Consider the following 20,034-nt stretch of genomic DNA (forward strand, 5'->3'; position numbering starts at 1 on the left):
CTTCTCTACAATTGCTACTTCTCAAGTATGGTGTTCTGTGACTCGCTTGTCAAGTTGAGCGTGCGAAATATCTTTGCCCAACTTGAGGGGAAGTGTTGGCGAGTCCTTATTTAGTTAGAATTTTAGTTCCTTATTTCATTAGAATTTTGGTTACTTACCAATTATATTTTGTCCTATTGTAATAGAGATTATTTTATTTAGTGTTATGGGGGTTGATGATTTTTTCAACCCTCATGAAGGTAGCACCACCGACTCATTCTCTCATTCTCCACCAACCATCGTTGAGTTGAGTGCCCAGATGGCTCCGCTCCTATAGTTGCAGACTTTGACCCTGAACCCGATCCAGAATCAGGATCCTCTTTTGACGACCCCGACCCCGACCCCGACTATGATGACGACCACCCAGTCCCCGACCCCGACTATGACGACGACGACCTCGACCCCGACCCCGACCCCGACTCCGAAGACGACCCCGACCCCCACTCCGATGATGACCCCAACCCCGAATTTGTCTCTGATTCAGAACCTGATCCCGATTTCGACTCCGACTCCGGCCTCGACTCCGGCTCAGATTCCGATCCTAATTCCTACTCAACCTGTATCCTATGCATCTTCCGCTGCACAGATTATGACTTCTCGACTAACGACCCCGACATATGGACCAGATTGCGCATTTTGTGAAATACGAGGATCAATTGGCGGATATTTTGACAAAGGCGATTTCCAGTAAAGCATTCCACAATTCACTAGATCAGTTGGGCATTGGCGACATCTATGCACCAACTGAGGGGGAGTGTTGGCGTGACTTGTGGATATTGACTTACTTTCCTTACACACCAAGAATTCCTATTATAATTGTAATTGATTTACTTTAATTTCTGATTTCCTACTGCAAATAGATTTAGGAATTTATTATTTACTTGCCTATTCAGGTTTCGTTGTATTATAAATATGACCTCCTACAAGGAGAAGAATACATAGAAAATTCCCACAAACAAATATTCTCTCATAGTTTTAATATTTTAGCAATATTATGATGATGGTCGACCTCAGTGGCAAAAAGCGTAGTGAAGCAGAGTGGGAAAAGCTCTTTCTGACTGCTGGATTCTCTCACTATAAGATAACACATACATTGAGCCTAAGGTCTCTTATCGAAGTTTACCCCAGAAAAAAAGAATCACTCTTTTAATTCTATGTCAAGTTTGGATGTGTATATGCATATATTATCTAAGTTTGGATGTTTCCTTCTTCTTTGTAATCTTTAAAGTTTATAATTTAGTTCTTAAGAAATAAAAATGGTACGCAGCACCTCTCAGTCTAATAGTGTTTCTTAATGACGTGGCAGAAGTTTTAAGTTCAAAACTCATCACCTCATTAGTAAAATTAAATATAAAAAAAATTTGATGCCCCAAAAAGAAAAAGGAGAAGCCCAAATGTATGATGGACCAATAAGACATACGGCCATGAATGAGAAACAGATTTCATACTAATTCCAATTAATTTTTGGGAGTTAATTTAAAAATAAATAGTTAACAAACAATTGAAGCGTGGTTTCCTACGAATTTTCAAGGCTTGAAAAGGACCACAGTCCACGTTTAGCACTCGAGAAAACAAAAGCAGCCTTGTGCAAGTTGTTAATAAAACAGTGGGTAACAAACAACAAACATCTACAAGCAAAAACACATGTTTCCAAGAAAACCAATTGTTTATACCATATTCGACTGGCCAATCAATGAATGACACATGGGACAAGGGACTCATAAGGAGATCTCACAAACTTGACGATCTATTACGTCCCACAAAGTACTATCGACGTGCGGCAAGCCTTCGGCAACCCAGTCTGTCGATCGCAGCCAAAGACTGCGCTTCAGAGTAATTTCTCACAAAGACATGTGGTGCCCCCTCAAACAATGCTAACAATCCCACATCAAAATATCACTCAAGATGCACACTCCCCAAAGTCTATACATTAGAGTTACTCTCCCAAATTCTTGGACTCTTATAGTGACTGGCTTTTATAGTCACCCTGATCATACCTAGCATCATCATTCGTGGGAACTTATGTGGAGATTAAGTATGGTGGGTCATGGTCCTTGACTTTGCTGTGGAGATTTTAATGAGATTATGGAGTATCATGAAAAGAGTGGCGATCGCATTCGACGCGATGCTCTCATGGAGGATTTTAAAAATGCTATTTTCGATTGTTGCTTAATTCAGTTTGAGTTCAAAGGGTATAAGTTTATGTGGAATAACAACAGGAAGGATGCAGCTAATGTGCAGGCTGTTGGCGAGATCCTAATTTTATTAGGGGATTTATTTCTTGTTCTATTAGGATTTTATTTCTTTCTCTTTTATACAAATCTTGTGTAATTGAGAGTATATTTGTTTCCTTGTATAACCCTACTAGGGTTTACACACTTGTATTATAACTACCTCCTTTTGGAGATTGAAAATATATCAGAAAATATTCTACTCCATATTGTTTGACTTGGTATCAGAGCCAACTTTTTAGTGACGTCTGTGTTGTGCCCACCCGTATACTAGCCCTATATTTTTCTCTACCTGTGCCTGTGTGCCCTCTTAAGTTTGTGTATTGTGTTGTAGTATCCGTACCTCTACTGTGTTTGTGTCATTCCTGTTTTCGTGCATCCATTGTATTTGTGTCTCTGTTGTATTCCATTGTGTACTCGGCCGTGATCTGTTGAGTTTCTGCTACAATTGTTCAGGCCTAAAATTATAAGAAGCCCAGCCCATTTTTAAAACCCACAAAACATGAGCACAGCTTGGGCTTGATATTTTAAAGAAACTAAAGAGCAGCCCAAAATGGAGAAAGCCCAGAATTTATCAAACCAATGATAAATAAACAGTCTCGAGCCTTAAGATAGGGAGGGCATCCCAATCAACATTAGAGGCCCAATCAAATTGGCAAAGGTTTAGAAGAGCACAAAGAATAAATAAATCTATGAAATTGTCAAATTAAAATTGGTAAATTCACCACCAAGTAGATCAAACCTCTAAAGAGATTGGATTAAAAACTGTTCACCCGTTTCGTGGTTGTTCTTGTAATGATAGGGTGAAGTTCCCCATTGCTGGTCAACAAGTCAACTTTCTTTAGTGTGCGAGCGTGCCACTGCTAGTAACGAAAAATCCTAGCAGACTTCGAAAACAGATAACTTGCGCCCCAAGTTACTGATTTCTAAACAAGCGAGTGTGAATTTGGGTGAGGAATATCTCCCAAGTAAGTTCTTTTCTTACCTCAGACTGGTGAGGACTTCCCAATTTTTCACAGTGCAATATTGGTAGTTCTGGCCAAAATAAATAGTAAGAAAATGGGCTGTTTTCAGGTAGAACTGACTTTTACAAAACTCGTAATGGAAAAACCAACTCTAGAAAGACAAAAAGAAGGCTAGACTTCCATTTCTGCCTGGATAGATACTTCTGATCTGGGCTGGAATGGATATGCCTGTGCTGGACTGGGCTGTCAGCAACTTCAACTGTTAAGTTTTAGTTGTAAATCGATACCAACGTTCAAGTTTGGCAGAGCTTTAATCTATTTAAAGCCCTGGAAGGCTCTTTGAACGGACAGAATTGCGGCCTCCTCATTTTGAAGGCGGCAGAAGTGGCTGGATTCAAGAACTACTGAGCTAGGAGTGCACTGTGATGCCTGTTCTGCTTGATCAGGGCTCTCCATAAACTTGTTGAGATTTTCATATTTGTAAAAATCCAGGCTCTACTTGTCTTGGCTTTTGCTGAACCAAATTTCCAAAGAGAGAAATCTCGTTTTAAATGACTTTTCTCTAAGTCTGAAACTGAATTGTAGCTGGCTTCTTTCTTGTGGCTCAGTGAGCTTTTGGTTGCTTCAGTTTGCTTGAAGTTCTTTGGAGATCAAGTGATCATTTTGAGTTTTTGTCTTTTGGCTAATTTTTGGTTGTTTCATTTATTGTCCTTTTGCTCTGTCCACCCTCTCTTATATTTATAAGAAAAGTTTTGGAGTAGGGTTTCTAATTCTTTTAATAATGGGCAGCAAAATTTCTCAAAAGATCTTTTATTTTTAAATGCAAAGAAAAAGGGTTTTTATATCAATTCTGGCAGATAAGCATTCCATAGTCAGTTCCTAAGGTGCTCACTTCCCTGTTTTTCTTAAAAAAAACCTAACCCTTCTTCCAATTTAACTGTTCTTGTAAGAATTCAATTTGTGATGGTTAGTTTTGATCTCTTAGATGAACAATCCCCTGCACCTTACTTATCTCTTTTTAGAAAATATAGCCTGCTTATCTCTTGGAAATGGAACTTGTTTTGGTGCAGAGCTTCTCTATAATATATACAATCTTGACTTTCTTCTTTTGGCTGAGCAAATATAGAGAAGACCTTCTGTAATACCTGCCCTGCTTAATTTCCTGTCAACCTCTCTATAATAGTTGAAAATTTTGACTTTTCAACATCAGGTAGTCACGTGGGATTCTTTGAGAACAGGTTTCTAAGTCTGCTAAATTGTTCCTGGGCTTTTGAGAGACATGGCAGGTTCTTTTGTAGACTAGGCCCAACTCACTCTTATCGACCTGCTCAGTATGTAACTGCCATTTATTTTGGCGTTTTTTACAATTCTGTTTTTTTTCAAAAAGATATGGGTCTCTGACGTGGATTGGGCTTTTTCTTTGGAATCAAGGCCCGGTCTTCTGTTTTCCTGTTCCTGGGCTTCTTTGTGAGAAGTGGGCTGGCACGTAGATCTCTTTTTGGCCCAAACAAAAGCTCAGCTTCTGAAAAATTTCACCACTTGATCTCAAAAAGCAAGTCAACAGGTTTTCTTTTCCTTTTAAAAAGTTTTCCCAGAAAGCGTCCCACGTGATTGCCTAACTTTGAAAAGTCAAAAATTTCAACTATCACAAGGGAGTTGATAGGGAATTTATGAAGGTAGGTCTTACAAGAAGACTTCTCCAGTATTTACAGTCAAGGAAGAAGATCAAAATCCCTTTCTATATACAAAGAAAATTCTGCTCCATAGCAAGTGCCATTTCCGAGGGATAAGCATACTACATTTTCTAAAGAGATAAGTAGGGAGTAGGGAGTTGTTCATCAGGAAAATCAAAGTAACCACCATGGCAGATTTCATTCTTACAAAGGGCAATTAAAGATTAAAAGGCATTAGATTTCTTTCAGAAAAAGCAGGGAAGTGATCACCATAAGAATTGACTGTTGACGGCTTTTTTGCTAGAATAGATAAAAATCCCATTTTTCTTGGTATTTAAAGTAAAAAGATCTTTCTTTTGAAAAATCTGCCACCCATTATTAAAAGATTAGGAATCTCACACCAGCATTTTCTATAAATATGAGAGGAGGTGAACAGATCAAAGGACAGCCAAAAAATCAATAAAAACAAGAACTTTCAAGATCACAATTAACAAACTCAAAATGATCACCTGATCTCAAAAGCCTTCAAACACTGAAGTAACCAAAACTCATTGAGCCACAAGAAACAAGGCAGCTATAATTCAAAATCTCTAATTTAAGTTCAGTTCAGAGAAATAGTTATACAAAGCGAGATTTCTCTCGTTACAAATTTGGTTCAGCATAAGCCAAATCAAGCAGAGTCCGGATTTTTACAAATATGAAAACCTCAACAAATTTATGGAGAGTCTGGATCGAGCAAAACAGGTACCGGAGTGCAGTTCCAGCTCAGTAAACATCAAATCCAGTCACTTATGCCCCTTTCAGACAATAGAGGCTCCAATTTTGCCCTTCAAAAAGCCTTCCAGGGCTTGAAATAGAGTAATGCTCTGCCAAACTCGAATGTTGGTATCGATTTACAACTGAAGCTTGACAGTTGAAGGTGTTGATGATCCAACCCAGCACAGACATACCCAGTCTAGTCCGGATCAAAAGTAGCTATCTAGGCAGAAATTGAAGTCCAACGCTCTTTTGTCTCTTTTAGAGTTGGTTTTTCCCTTTTGAGCTTTGTAAAAGGCAGTTCTTCCTGAAAACAATTCACTTTCTTATCATTTATTCTGGCCAGAACTACCAGTTTTGTACTGTGAAAAATTGTGAAGTCCTCACCAGTCTGAGACAAGAAAAGAACTTACTTGGGAAATATTCCTCACCCAAACTCACAACCGCTTGTTTAGAAGTTAATAACTTGGGACGCAAGTTATCTATTTTTAAGGAGTCTGCTAGGGTTTTTATTGCTAGCAGTGGCACGCTCATACACAAAAGAAAGTTGACTTGTTGATCACAAATGGTTTTCAACCCAATGAGGTACTTTACCCTACCATCATAGGAACAAATCTAAAACGGGTGAACAGCAATGATGGGTGATAACTCCATTGTTGGTCTTGCTGTTGCTGCTTCTGCAAATTTATGTGTTTCTGACCCTATTCCAACTACTGGCTCCAATACTTGGATAATTGACATTGGTGCTTCTGATCATATGACTTATAATGCTAAATTATTAATGAGTTGTCTAGTAACACCCGTGACCTATACATAACTAGTGTTAATGGCTTGCCTCTCAATTACTAGCGAGGGCACAATCTTTCTCACTCTTACTCTGTCCTTGTCTCGTGTCTTTCTAGTTCCCATTATCTATTGTAACTTGTTATCTGTTGGTCGATTACTTGATACACTTAATGCTTCTGCTACTTTCTATCCTACACATTACTCTTTTCAGGATCTCAAGACTCACGAGACTATTAGGCACGGTAAACAGATAATATGGTTATATTATTTGACATTGCTTTTTGCACCAATTCGTTGATAAACCTCTTCGTATGCCCATTCTTTTCAAATCAAGACGAGCTTTGATCGTGTCCTTCGTCTTGCCATCAATATCTAGAATCGTGCCCATCAATGTGTCAAAGACATTTTTCTCAACATGCATAACGTCAAGATTGTAATGTCCAGTTCAAATGTGTAGAAGGTCTGGTCTGACTAATTATTTTCCCAAACGGTTAAGCTGTTTCAAGATCTCATCATCAGACCATTCACTAGGTCTGAGGCAACACTCTGTGTTCCCGTCGAACTCTTTATCCTTTTTCTGCCACTCGTGGTCCCATGGCAACCATCTCCGATGACCAAGATACCAAACTTTTCCAGGGTGCCAACCAGAAGTTACATCTTCCTTGTATATAGGGCATGCCATATAACCCTTTGTGGTCCACCCAAAAATCATTGCATATGCGGGAAAATCATTCACAGTCCACATAACTGCTACCTGCAAAGTGAACATCTTCTCGGTGGATTTATCGTACGTGCGCACACCATTTGTCCATAAATCCTTGAACTCATCAACCAACGACCTTAAGTAAACATCGATTGACCTGCTAGGAGCCTCAGTTATCAAAATAATCATCATCATGTACTCTTTTTTCATGCATTTCCAAGGCGGCAAATTATATGGGAATACGAAAATCGGCCAAGTGTTGTGGTGTTGGTTTAGAACCCGTACAAATTGAAATCGTCAGTGATAAGTCTCAATCTAACATTTCGTGGATCAGCAGCAAACTCGGGGGACGTTTGATCAAACTCTTTCCATACCTCCCATCTGCAGGATGCCGCATCACATCGTCGTCTACCCGTTTTTTCTTATGCCATCTCATGTCTGTGGCAGTATGCGTCGACATTACAATCGCTGCAGCCTAGGTTTCAAGGGCAGATATCGCATGACTTTTTGTGGGATCTTAGTACTTCTATTCTGAGATGTCATTTTGAACCTCGACTCATTGCATATAGGGCATGTATCCAATGTTTCATATTCTTTGTAGAATAACATGCAATTGTTTTTGCAAGCGTGAATTTTTTCATAATCCAATCCAAGACAATTCAACACCTTTTGCGTGTGCTTATGGTCTTTTGGCAAACAATTGTCCGTCTGAAGCATTATCTTGAAAACCCCCAAAAAGTAATCGAAACACAGGTTCGACATACGATACTTTATTTTTTGGTGCATTAGCTCCACAGTCGCTGTGAGAACAGAAAAGCTCTCGCACCCCAGGTATAACTCTTGGTTGGCATTTTTTAACAGTTGTTCATATTGTTCAAACTCTGCATTGTCTATTGGGGTAGGCACGTCATCTTCCCCTTCCTGATTGATGTTGGTCGATGCAAATGGAAAAGCATCATTTATAATATCCATGACTTGTTCATTAGGATCCATAATAAGTTCAATATTGTCCACCCTTGTGGCATTTGAAGACGAAGCATTGTTTAATTGTTCCCCGTGAAGGTTCCAAATGCTATATGTCTCAATCATTCTATTCCTTACTAAATGAAATCCAACATTTTCAATTGTCTCCCATAACGTGTTGTTACACCTCCTACAAGGACAACAGATTCTAGTTGCACCAAGGTTGTGTGTACGTGCAAACTCAATAAAATCCTCGATTCCATCCAAGTATTCGTCTGCGCATCTATTCAGGTTCTGTATCCACCTCCTGCTCATAATTCCTGGAACCACAATCACAAAAACTTCATACGAAGTCATAATGTCACATTATGCCTCCAGTAAGGGCCCTATCTCATTCGGGAATGGATAGTCATGTCACATAATTTATGGCTACATGAGATTAGATTTCGACGTGGATGAATTTCGGCAGCATCTCGATACAGTTCTTGAGGTGTACCGTAGGTATAAAATACATACGTACCACCCGAAGAACGTACAGAGATGACACCGAAATCTCCACAATCGAAACCTAATCCTGTAGCCGTACATTACGTGACATGACTATTCATTCCCCAACTGTCGTAATAATGGGACAATTCAAGGATTAATTGGATCGCAGTCATGCTTTACGCATCCATGTATGAAATCTAACTAATTTCGAATGGGAAACCAAGTTTTACTAAAAATAAAAAACAAAGTACGAAGTGAATTTCAATTAACTTCGTACATCACAACACAATATGCTACGTCACGCACAATTTAACAACATAATATAAATATAACTTCACAAAAAAAAAATATAAACATAACAAACTAAGTTTAACATAATGTAATTAATTTTATATTTTTAAAATATAAAATGAATCAAATACCTTCTCAATCGTTCTCCACCAATTGCTAATTACAAATATCCCTAAATAGAACAAAATTAATAGCGTTAGTATGAATTTACATTAATACTTTTAAACTAACGACAAAAAATATTTATCCAATGAACGTACTGAATTCCCAGCAGAAGCAGAAGCAGAGGCAGAGGCAGAGGTAGTAGTGCATTCCCTTTTAATCTATTTGTTGTTTCTTTGAACTCTTCATTCGTAAGATCTGCAAATCGATTGACGCTTAACACTTGAATGATTTGTTTGCGTTGTTATTGGAAGATTCTATAAATGCAACATTTTCCTTAAATGTCTTGAAACACTTTAAATTCTCGTTAATGTCGTTGTATACTCGGCCATTATGAACTAGTCATTACTCGTATCTCCCATGCATAGATGCATCTTGCAGACTACAAGAAGTGGCTTCACAAGACCAAGCCCCCAACATGAGGATGAAGCCCAAACAAATACCTAACTTGCACAGTTGGTTATTAATCAAGTCCTAAACTATGAGGTAGTGGTTTGTTTGTTTTGTTCTACCATTCCAAAATGGTTGTTTAGTCTATATTCTTGTTAATTTTATGTTCAATGGAATTGAATTTAATATGTACGGTATCAATTGTAGATATTTTGTTTTATTTTTTTGTCGAATTTGAATCAGATATTTTATCCCAATATATTAGTTTTATGTATTTAATTATAATGATTATGTTAATAGGTTGTTGATTAACTATTCTCACAACTTTTCTCTCCAAGAGAAGAGTTCCATTTTAGATCATTTGCTATGGCATATTGGACACAACCTTCAAATAAAACAATTTTCACATTGAAAAAAATGAAGAAGAAAATTGTTAAGCTTGAATTAGATCCTCATTTGCTAGTCCTTCAACTTGTTAGAGTTTGAATAGGACAACGCCTTTATTTTGTTCCACATTGGAAGAGAGTAGCTTCCGCAAATGGTTTACAAGCCCAACTCACTATAGATTTCTTGCTCACTTGAAACACTAAGTAGGAAGTGGGCCTAATGGAATGGAAATTGGCCTCACCTTTGGATTGGGCTTCGAATATATAAGCCATATGTATATAATTGTCAAAGATTGGGTCTTTGGGCTCTGTTGATTAAATTAATATTTTTTATTAATTAGAAATTCATTTTTTTAGATAATATCATGATCCAATTAAAATTTTGTGAGGCACAAAAATGTCACGGGAAGCCCAAAGACATTCGAAGCCCAATATAACATATAATGTCGGTCATGTGTTAATTCAAGCTGTATTTTAGGAGTTAATTTATTAAATAAATATATAAATAGTGTACATGCTATGCCAAATCAATAATACATTTTTCCTATGCCAATCACCTACCAAGCTCACATGAACCCAAGTCATGTGGTTTACGGGGCTTGCACGAGGGATTGTGATATTGAAGGTTACAGAGGTTCACAAGGCCCACAGAAGCTCTTAGATAATAGAGACTTTGGGCTAGCTACTTGGGAGCACCAAACTCCAAGCCCATTACTTAGAGCCCTCAAACGTGGGTGAGCAAACGAGATATTTTTCAAGCACTTCCTTTTATCCATAGGAAATAGTCATTTTCCAAATGCCTAGCTTTACCCGTTGGAAACAAGCCTTTTCCAGCACATCCTATTACCCGCTGGAAACAAGCAGTCTCCAGCACTTCCCTTTACCCATAGGAAATAATCAGTTCATGGTACCTAACTTCATCTACTGGAAAATAGCATGCTCTAGTGCTTCCTTTTAACCGCTGAAAATAGGTTGGTTCCAGCACCTCTCTTTACCTATTGGAAATATAGAAAAACCCTCACCCTCTATAAATTGGCATTCATGGCTCAAGCAAAGGAAACCAATTTTTCTTCAGCCAACACTTCCTCACTCGGCTGCTGCAAGCATCCCAGCAGCCATCAACCCCCTTCAGCAACCACCATACCACTTTCCTTCCTCTATTCAACTGCTACAAGCATTGCGGTGGCCATCCCAACAATTCCTTAGTTGTCACAACCATTTCTTCTATTTTCCTATCATTGAAATCCTCCATTTTCCCTATAAAGCCTCACAAACCATAACTCCCAGCTTTTCTTTCTATCTCAATACCCTTCAAAGCTATAAACATCATAGCTCTCAAGCCTCAAGCTTTTCCTTTTATCCTCCCACCTCTAGAACTCATAAATTTCTCTAGAATCATTGTCGCAAACACCATACCCTTCAAAGTCTTAAGCTTTTCTTTCCTTAGCCATGCTCTTTGAAACCCCATTCATTTGACTTCTATAAGCATCCCAACAACTATCACAGCCAAACAATCAAACCACCATAGCCATAGCTTCAAACAATAAATTATCAACACCAAACTCAAACATATCCAACACCAAGCCAAGCACATGCTTTCTCATTTGCTAAAGGTGTGGGTCTTTAGGTCCCACACTCCAAGCTCAAAACACGCAGCCGTTGAAAGAAGAACAAAGTACTCCCCTGGGACTTGCTTCTCCCTCAGGATACTTTGGGCCTAGTTCTCGCTAACTTAGACAAAGGGGCAACGAAATCTTCATTCATCACTCTATGGTGATCCAAGAATCAACATGCCCGGATGAGCCTTCGGAGGAAAAAGACCCCAACATAAATGGCGACTCGTCTAGGGACTAGGCCATTAGTCTTGTAGTGGCTCTTGAAAAATCACAAGGTTTATTCATACAACTGCATTACAGCAAAATTTAAAGATAAGAGCATTCTCTTTGATTTTGCTTTGTTCTGTTGTTCTTTAAATAAAAAAAAGGGGGATGCAAAAGCATTTCTAATATTTTCTCTTATGTTGTAGATATACCTTCTCAGACAAAACATCTTGCAAGAGGCCTAAGGGGGCTTAGGCAAATCCGTCATAGCAAGCTGCACATGCAAACTCCAAATGACTTGGGGGCTTCATGCCAACCAAAAGAGAGAGACTACAATCCAGAAGCTGCTGTAAATTTCAGTTTTCCTCCTAGAGGAAAGCAAATTGTTTGTTACTTATCTGGAGGAAAATAAGCTGTATGTATCTCTTCCAGCTTCTCGCTTGGCCTCTTCCTTCTCATCTTCAGTCTGCTTCTTCCAAAGATCTTCTTTGAAGCAAGTTGCAGGAAAAAAAAAATTTACAAGCAGGCCTCTGCTCTGTTTCTCGACCCCGAGTAAGCCAAAGAGAATATAACCCAACTCTACAACCAATTGTTGACCCCAACAAGCTGACCTGGGGGCTTCATGCCAAGCAAATTCAAGGAAGGACACCGTGCCATCCAAACAAGCAAACCCATCCACCTTTTTTGCCATACAATGTAAATCATCTCTTTGATTACAACTAGATAATCTTGCATTATGGTGACAAAATGTTTTCTATTTTCCCCTTTTGAAACAAGCCAAGTTACATTCTTCCAGCACCTACTCCATAAGTAAAGAATTTCCAGCACTTGCCCTATTTCAATCATCCTTCCAGCACATGCCATATTTCAAACATTCTGCCAGTTTCAAATCCTCTAAAAGCCTTCATATCGCAAGTCAAGGTGCAAGAAACCAAAACTCACCTTCATGCTGCCAAATTCCTAGCAAATTACTAAGAAGATGACACTCCTCATGCTTTGGAGCCTCTCAATCAAGTCTGAAAAAGATACACTAGCCAAGAATCAGATGCCGAAAAGGGATGCTTATTTTATGAAGATGAATGTTTCAACACCTGGACTTACATCATTGCTCTCATTTTCTTCACACAAAAAAAAAAAAAAAACTCCTGCAAAATAGAGAGATGATGCATAAGCGGCAAGCAAACTCATCAACCAAGCATTTGACAAATTCACATGGCATAAAACCAATCCACTGGCCAAGAAATTTCAGTTCATTCAAGCATTCCAAGCAATTCAAGCATTTCAAGCAAATTGAAGAACTCATGTTCTTGCGACAAAACCATACAACATCATGCTCTCACGACAATATTGCTCAAGATCATGCTCTAGTAATGCCCAGATCAACACTCAATGCCAAGAGAAAGGACATGCTAAATTCTCAAACAAAAGCAACATGCCAAGCAAAACTTATATACAAGTTTTTCAACCATTCTAGCTGAAACATCCCACATTTGAAAAATCACTAGAAATCAAGCTTCATTTTTTCAAAATTTCGTTGCATTTAGAGCTAGGGAAGCATGTCAAATAGATTCGTGGAACATACCATGCAGCAGAAACTGCACAAATCCCAGCAACTTAGATACATGGGGTAATTTCATCCATTTTGCTCCTTACGGCAGCTCAGCCCATTTGTAGCTGCCGGAAGAAAAAAAAAAACCCCTACATTCTTCCACCCTAATCTTTTCATCTATTCTGTCTCTCAAAATTCCCTCTCCCCTTACTTTGAACCCCTGTTTCTCATGGGAAATCAAAGCCCTCTTTCTCTCTAATGCTAAACTCATAAATGCTCAGCTACCCTGCCATGAACTTCTCAAGCCAAGCCAAGATATTCATCTATAAGCAACTGTTGGTTTTGTTGAAAAATGAAACCAAGGTGTTTGCTAAGGCTCCATGAACCTTTCGAAGCACCCTTGGGGCCTGATTCTTAAACTTAGACACAGGGCTGCTGAAACAAAAAAGCCCCTACATAAATGCCAAAACCCAAACACTCAAGCACATGCACCATGCTAAATAGCCAAAAAGCTATATTAAACCATGTCACTTTAGCCAATACCAAGCGTACAAGCTAATACCAAGCATACACGCCAATGCCAAACATCCAAGCCAATACCAAGGATACAAGCCAAAGCCAAGCGTACAAGCCAATACCAAGCATATAAGCCCAAAATCAAGCATACATGCCAATACCAAGCATCCAAATCAAATACTAAGAATACATGTCAACATCAAGCATACATGCCAATACCAAATATACACGTCAAAACCAAGCATGCAAGCCAATATCAAGCATACAAAACTAATGCAACTCTTGCAAACTGCAACAATAAGAAAATAAGACAACTTTTTGTAACCCCAGTAAGTAAACTCCGATATTACAATGTCTAGGAAAGTTCTTCAAGGTGACACCTTCGGTGTCTAAGAAGATTGGGTTTTAAGCTAGACCATTGCGACCGCTCCAACCTTTCCGGAAAAGACTTGGCTGTGATTTCGAAGACTCTTGACTGGTTATCCTTGAGTTGCTCATCGTTACATATATATATAACCAAGCTAACAGTTGCCAAAACCATGCTAATCTTCATGCCAAGAAAAACAAAACAACTATGGCCAAGCAAGCAAGCACGGATGTTTAATGCATATTGAAGAATCAGCCATGGCATGCCATTGCCAATTACTTTGGGCTAAAATTGATTATTGGGCCTATCTCGCTGCCACTTCATAGCCCCAATAATCAAGGGGGCTAATGTTGAGGCCCAAAAAAGTCACGGGAAGCCTAAAAACATTCGAAGCCCAATATAACATATAATATTGGTCATGCATTAATGCAAGCTGTATTTTAGGAATTAATTTATTAAATAAATATATATATATATATATAGTGTACATGCTATGCCAAATCAATAATACATTTTTCCTATGCCAATCACCTACCAAGCTCACATGAACCCAAGTCGTGTGGTTTATGGGGCTTGCATGAGGGATTGTGGTGTGGAAGGTTGTGGAGGTTCACAAGGCCCACGGAAGCTCTTGGATAATGGAGACTTTGGGCTAGCTACTTGGGAGCACCAAAGTCTAAGCCCATTACTTAGAGTCCTCCAATGTGGGTGAGCAAAGGAGATATTTTTCAAGCACTTCGTTTTACCCATAGGAAATAGTCATTTTTCAAATACCTAGCTTTACCCGTTGGAAACAAGCCTTTTCTAGCACTTCCTATTACCCGCTGGAAACAAGCAATCTCCAGCGCCTCCTTTTACCCATAGGAAATAATCAGTTCATGGTACGTAACTTCATCTACTAGAAAATAGCATGCTCCAGTGCTTCTTTTTAACCGCTGAAAATAGGCTGGTTGTATCACCTCCCTTTACCTATTGGAAATATAGAAAAACCCTCACCCTCTGTCAATTGGCATTCATGGCTCAAGCAAAGGACACCAATTTTTCTTCAGCCAACACTTCCTCACTCGGTTGCTGCGAGCATCCCAGCAGCCATCAACCCCCTTCAGCAACCACCATACCACTTTCCTTCCTCTATTCAGCTGCTGCAAGCATTCCAGCGGCCATCCCAACCATTCCTTAGTTATCACAACCATTTCTTCTATTTTCTTAGCATTGAAATCCTCCATTTTCCCTATAAAGCCTCACAAACCATAACTCCCAGCTTTTCTTTCTTTCTCAATACCCTTCCAAGCTATAAACACCATAGCTCTCAAGCCTCAAGCTTTTCCTTTTATCCTCCCACCTCTAGAACTCATAAATTTCTTTAGAATCATTGTCACAAAAGACCATACCCTTTAAAGTCTTAAGCTTTTCTTTCCTCAGCATGCTCTTTGAGACCCCATTCATTTGACTTCTATAAGCATCCCAACAACTATCACAGCTAAACAATCAAACCACTATAGCCATAGCTTAAAACAATAAATTATCAACACCAAACTTAAACATATCCAACACCAAGCCAAGCACATGCATTCTCATTTGCTAAACTTCTGGGTCTTAAGCTCCCACACTCCAAGCTCTCATGCCAAGCTCATATAATCTCATATCAATATTAGCAAGTCATCTTCAACTATTCGTCGAGCTGCCGGAAACATCAACACAAAACACGCAGATGCTGGAAGAAGAACAAAGTACTCCCCTGGGACTTGCTTCTCCCTCGGGATACTTTGGGCCTAGTTCTCGCTAACTCAGACAAAGGGGCAGCGAAGTCTTCATTCACCACTGTATGGCAATCCAAGAATCAACAAGCCCGGATGAGCCTTCGGACGAAAAAGACCCCAACAAATTTGAATTTTGTTTGAACAATTATTACAACTGTTGGATGAAGAAGTATCGGACCTCTATGTAACAGACAATTCGTTCAAGCCAGAAGCTATAGAATTTTGGAATCACTTGATCACTTCTCCACAAATAATCACTTTATGAGAGAAAAGCATATCATATTGTTCGCTAAAAATCAAAGTCAATATGCTTAGGTTTTGATTTCTGATAGTTTAATCCTGGTGGGCAGTCTCCTATTTGTGATAGGCTTTGATTTGTGTATGAATTTGATTTATTAATGTATATAGAATATACTTCCAATTGTTTTTATTATGTTTGTAAACACGAATTTCCTGCGACAAATGAGACAAGAACACGTGTACAAAATAATTTTGTATTAATGAAATTTAGGGTTACAATCTCTGTATTGAATCCTCTGATTCGATCTCCAAAGTGTTTAAAGAAAATTTGTGTTTGATACAAGGGTCGTAGAGACTTGATCTTGATCAAACAGGTAGCACGAAGCTTGTTTGGTGTTTGGAATTTTTCTATGGTGAAGGAACCGGCACGTATTTGTTGTGCTTGGTGGCTCTTCCAAAGTAGGGTGAAGAATGCAGAGAGTTTTCTGTTTCTTCTGAGTGCTAGGTTTTTTCTCCGACCTCTTCTTTCGTCTTGAAGCCTCCTATTTATAGGCTTTTGTCGGCTGCTTGACCTAAATAACTTTCCCTATTTAAAACCTTGATTTGTGGGATTCTGATTTGATTTAAATCAATTCCCATAATCTGGCCATTTAACCAGATTATCTTTAATTGATTAACCTGATTAATATTTGATTTAAATCAAAGTCAATCACAGAAGATTCTTTCCTTTAATTTTGTCTTCATCTTGAACCGTTTGATGCACTCCGTCGGATGTCGCCATTTGTCATTTTTGACAACTAATCTGATTTTGATGAGTCACACGCCACATGGGCGAATTACAGGGCCCACAATTTAATCCACCGAACCCTAATTATTTTCTTGTCAATGGAATTTATTACACCAAAATTTCTTTGTCTACAATGTTATTTAGTTAATTTCTGATTGTTGTCCAACACAACTTGAAATAATGTCAATTGGCTATATATGAGCTTCTGTTAGTCCTAGTCATTAAACTACAAAACAACTGTTATTTTTTCTCCTTGTTTATTCTAGTCCTTAGATTAGAGATGGACATTGGGTACCAATTGGGTATTAGGGGTGCCCAATCATATAGATGTTCCCGTTGCCCCATTTTCTTTGGTAATATGAGGCCAGTTTAAGAAATGATTTAGTTTGTCTCCCATCCCACTTGTATTTTATGTAATCTTTCATAAAATAATAATATAGTTATATAAATATATATAAATATATAATATTACTACATAAATAAATATTATAATATTATATGTAATATTTATTCCCACACTTTCACTAGAAAAGAAAATGTTGCGTAGTAAAACCATGCATAATTGCATGTGAAAATAATGAAAATGAAAGAAGCCAGGAAAGTAATCGAGCCACATGCTACAGTGGTCATGCTTTGTTCTTCTGAGAACCCCAAGCAAGAAAATTGCGGATCGGCTTAGGAGAAAGATTTTTATGAACCAAAAATTACACTTTCACGAGACATATCATTATTGACCAGAGATAGCAAAACTGTGTTATCCTAATTGCAACTAAGTTTTTCTTCCAACTTAAGGTATAACTTTATTTTAGGGACTTTTCTTGCAATTTCCCTAGTATAAATACAAGACTTCTCAGCAATTATATATATACAACATAAAAATAAAAGAAAAAAAGGCTAAAGATTGAAAACAGAATGAAGCTAATGAAAAAGATGAAAAGAAAAAGAAAAAGTAGAGGTACCCTAAACTAGAATTTTTTATTTGCATTGAAATTTCCAGTCACAAGGCTTTTAGTCCTCTCAAGCTTTTTCTTCCAACACTGGTGCTTCCAACATTGGCATTGCCCCTTCTTCTTCAACTCCACCAACTCTCCCTCCTCCTCTCTCTCCACTCCTTCCTCTTCCCTCTTCCCCAAAACTGAAACCATCCTCACCAACCCCTCCTCCTCCTTACTCTTCACCCACAACTTCCTCATCCTCTCCCTTACCTCACACACCTTCTCCTCATGCCCCCCACCGCAAAACCCGCACTCGACCGCCTTCTCTTTTGCCGCGGTAGCGGCCCGAACGCTCTTCACTTTTTCAAACCCAAAAGCAAGCCTCAAAGCGTCGTTTAACGAACTGGGTTTCTCTGCAACAATCCAATCCTTAAACTCCTTCCTCAACCCATCAATAAAAACCCCTTTGAGCACATTGTCTTGCAGTCCATGATCCGGGCACCGCTTCAAAATCCATTGCAGTCTCAGAAAATAAGCACGCACTGTCTCATCCCTGCCCTGCTTGATCATCGTCAACTCGGACCGCCATTGATCGATCTGATCATACGCCTGAAAGAACAGCGATCTTATTTCTTCCCAACTCAACGAAGGGTAGGGATCAATGTTCAAATCGTACCACAGAGCCGCTTCATTTTCCAGCGTCACCGGGAAGATTCTCACCGTCACGTCCACTGTTGGGCAACTGAAATTTGCGCTGCAAAATTTGGCCAACCGTGTTAAATGGGTAACCGGGCATTCGTTGGAACCGCCCCGAAAGATCGGCAGAGGCGCAATGGGTAAGTAGAAAGGGGTCTGATTGGTTGTGGGTTCTGAGAAATTTTTAGTCTTTGAAGGCAGTGAGGCTCTGGCTTTGAATTGATTACTTGAAGAAACCGACTCGGGCGGTGTTTGTGAGGAGGAGGAGAATTGGTCGCTCGGGGAATTGGTTTCTGATTCTGATGCCAAGTAGATAGATTGATTTTGTGATTGTGAAACGTCGTTGCTGCAATCGTCGTCGTAAGAATTGGAGTTTCTCTTTGTTAGGTAAGCCATTTTGTGAGGAAGGTTTGGATTGGGAAACTGGCAAATTTGACCTTCAACCAGTTTTGCCTTTTTAGATTTTGAAATGGGATTATTAATTGGGGGCTCTCTGAAAGAAAATGACGGTTTGAGTACATTTTAGGGGAGGCGCGAATGAGGGATTTGGTGGCTTTTGGCCATTGGATCAGATGTCGTTTGGTACGGCGGACTGTTATGGACTGGACTAAATTTTGGGATTGCCTTGGATTAGTTCGGATTGGCCTAAGTTGGATTAAGTACTGACCTATGTTTGGTGATATGTCGGACTAAGAAGCTAGATTGTAAAAATAGTAAAGACCTATGTTTACTGCTGTGTCGAACTAAAAATAATTCTTGTAATATTTAAATTTAATTAGGAATTTTGACTTAAAAATAAATAAGTTCTGCAAAAAAAAAAAAAAACCAATTCAAAGATATAAAACAATAATAAAAAGAAAATAAATCAAATTCTTATATTTTTGAAAGAAGCTAATTTTTTAATATTCTTAAAGATAATATTTTTAAACCAAAACAAATAGCCCAAACCCCACCCCTTTCGTCCTCTCTCTCTCTCTCTCTCGTTCATTCGACAACCAAGCCCCCCTCTCCTCCTCCTTCTCTCTCCCTATTTTTCTCTCTTTCCCCTCTTTCTTCAACAACCAAATCCATATCTGGGTTTTTTTTAATAAACCAATAGATGTTGCTAGGGTTGGGGGCAAAGAAGTGAGAGGGGGCCATTGATGTTGCTGGGTTGGGGGCCAGTGCAGTGGACAACAATGGGTTTCCAGTGTTGGGTGGGAAGAAATTCTAAAAATACGTTGTTTTCTTTTGTTGTTGGGTCCAATCAGATCTTGGAGCTTCAGTTTTTTCAATCAAGAAAATACACTTCTTGGAGCTTCACTTTTTCAACCTGAATTTTCTTGAGGTAGAGAAGTTGCAGGAAGAGAAAGTGATGAATGGCATCAGGCAAGAGAAGCCAGGCCTGTGTTAGACTCGCTTGTTCAATTTAGCGATGGTGCTATTTTGTGAACCGCATTTTAGGCTCACTATATTAGAGGAGCTAGTGAGCCATTTTTTTTCACTATTGCACTGTATAGTCTCATTTAAGTTAGTCCCTCTCTTACCAAA

The 20,034-nt window shown here is 38.8% G+C and overlaps 2 pseudogenes; one reads left to right on the forward strand and one right to left on the reverse strand.

The window, feature by feature from the left end:
* Window positions 1-1,189, forward strand: part of LOC109947872 — a 5,004-nt pseudogene extending 3,815 nt beyond the window's left edge.
* The window catches only part of LOC18784158, a 146,310-nt pseudogene that overhangs the window by 47,088 nt on the left and 79,188 nt on the right, over window positions 1-20,034 (reverse strand).

Source organism: Prunus persica, chromosome G3 (assembly GCF_000346465.2).
Source record: "Prunus persica cultivar Lovell chromosome G3, Prunus_persica_NCBIv2, whole genome shotgun sequence".
Lineage (NCBI taxonomy): Eukaryota > Viridiplantae > Streptophyta > Magnoliopsida > Rosales > Rosaceae > Prunus > Prunus persica.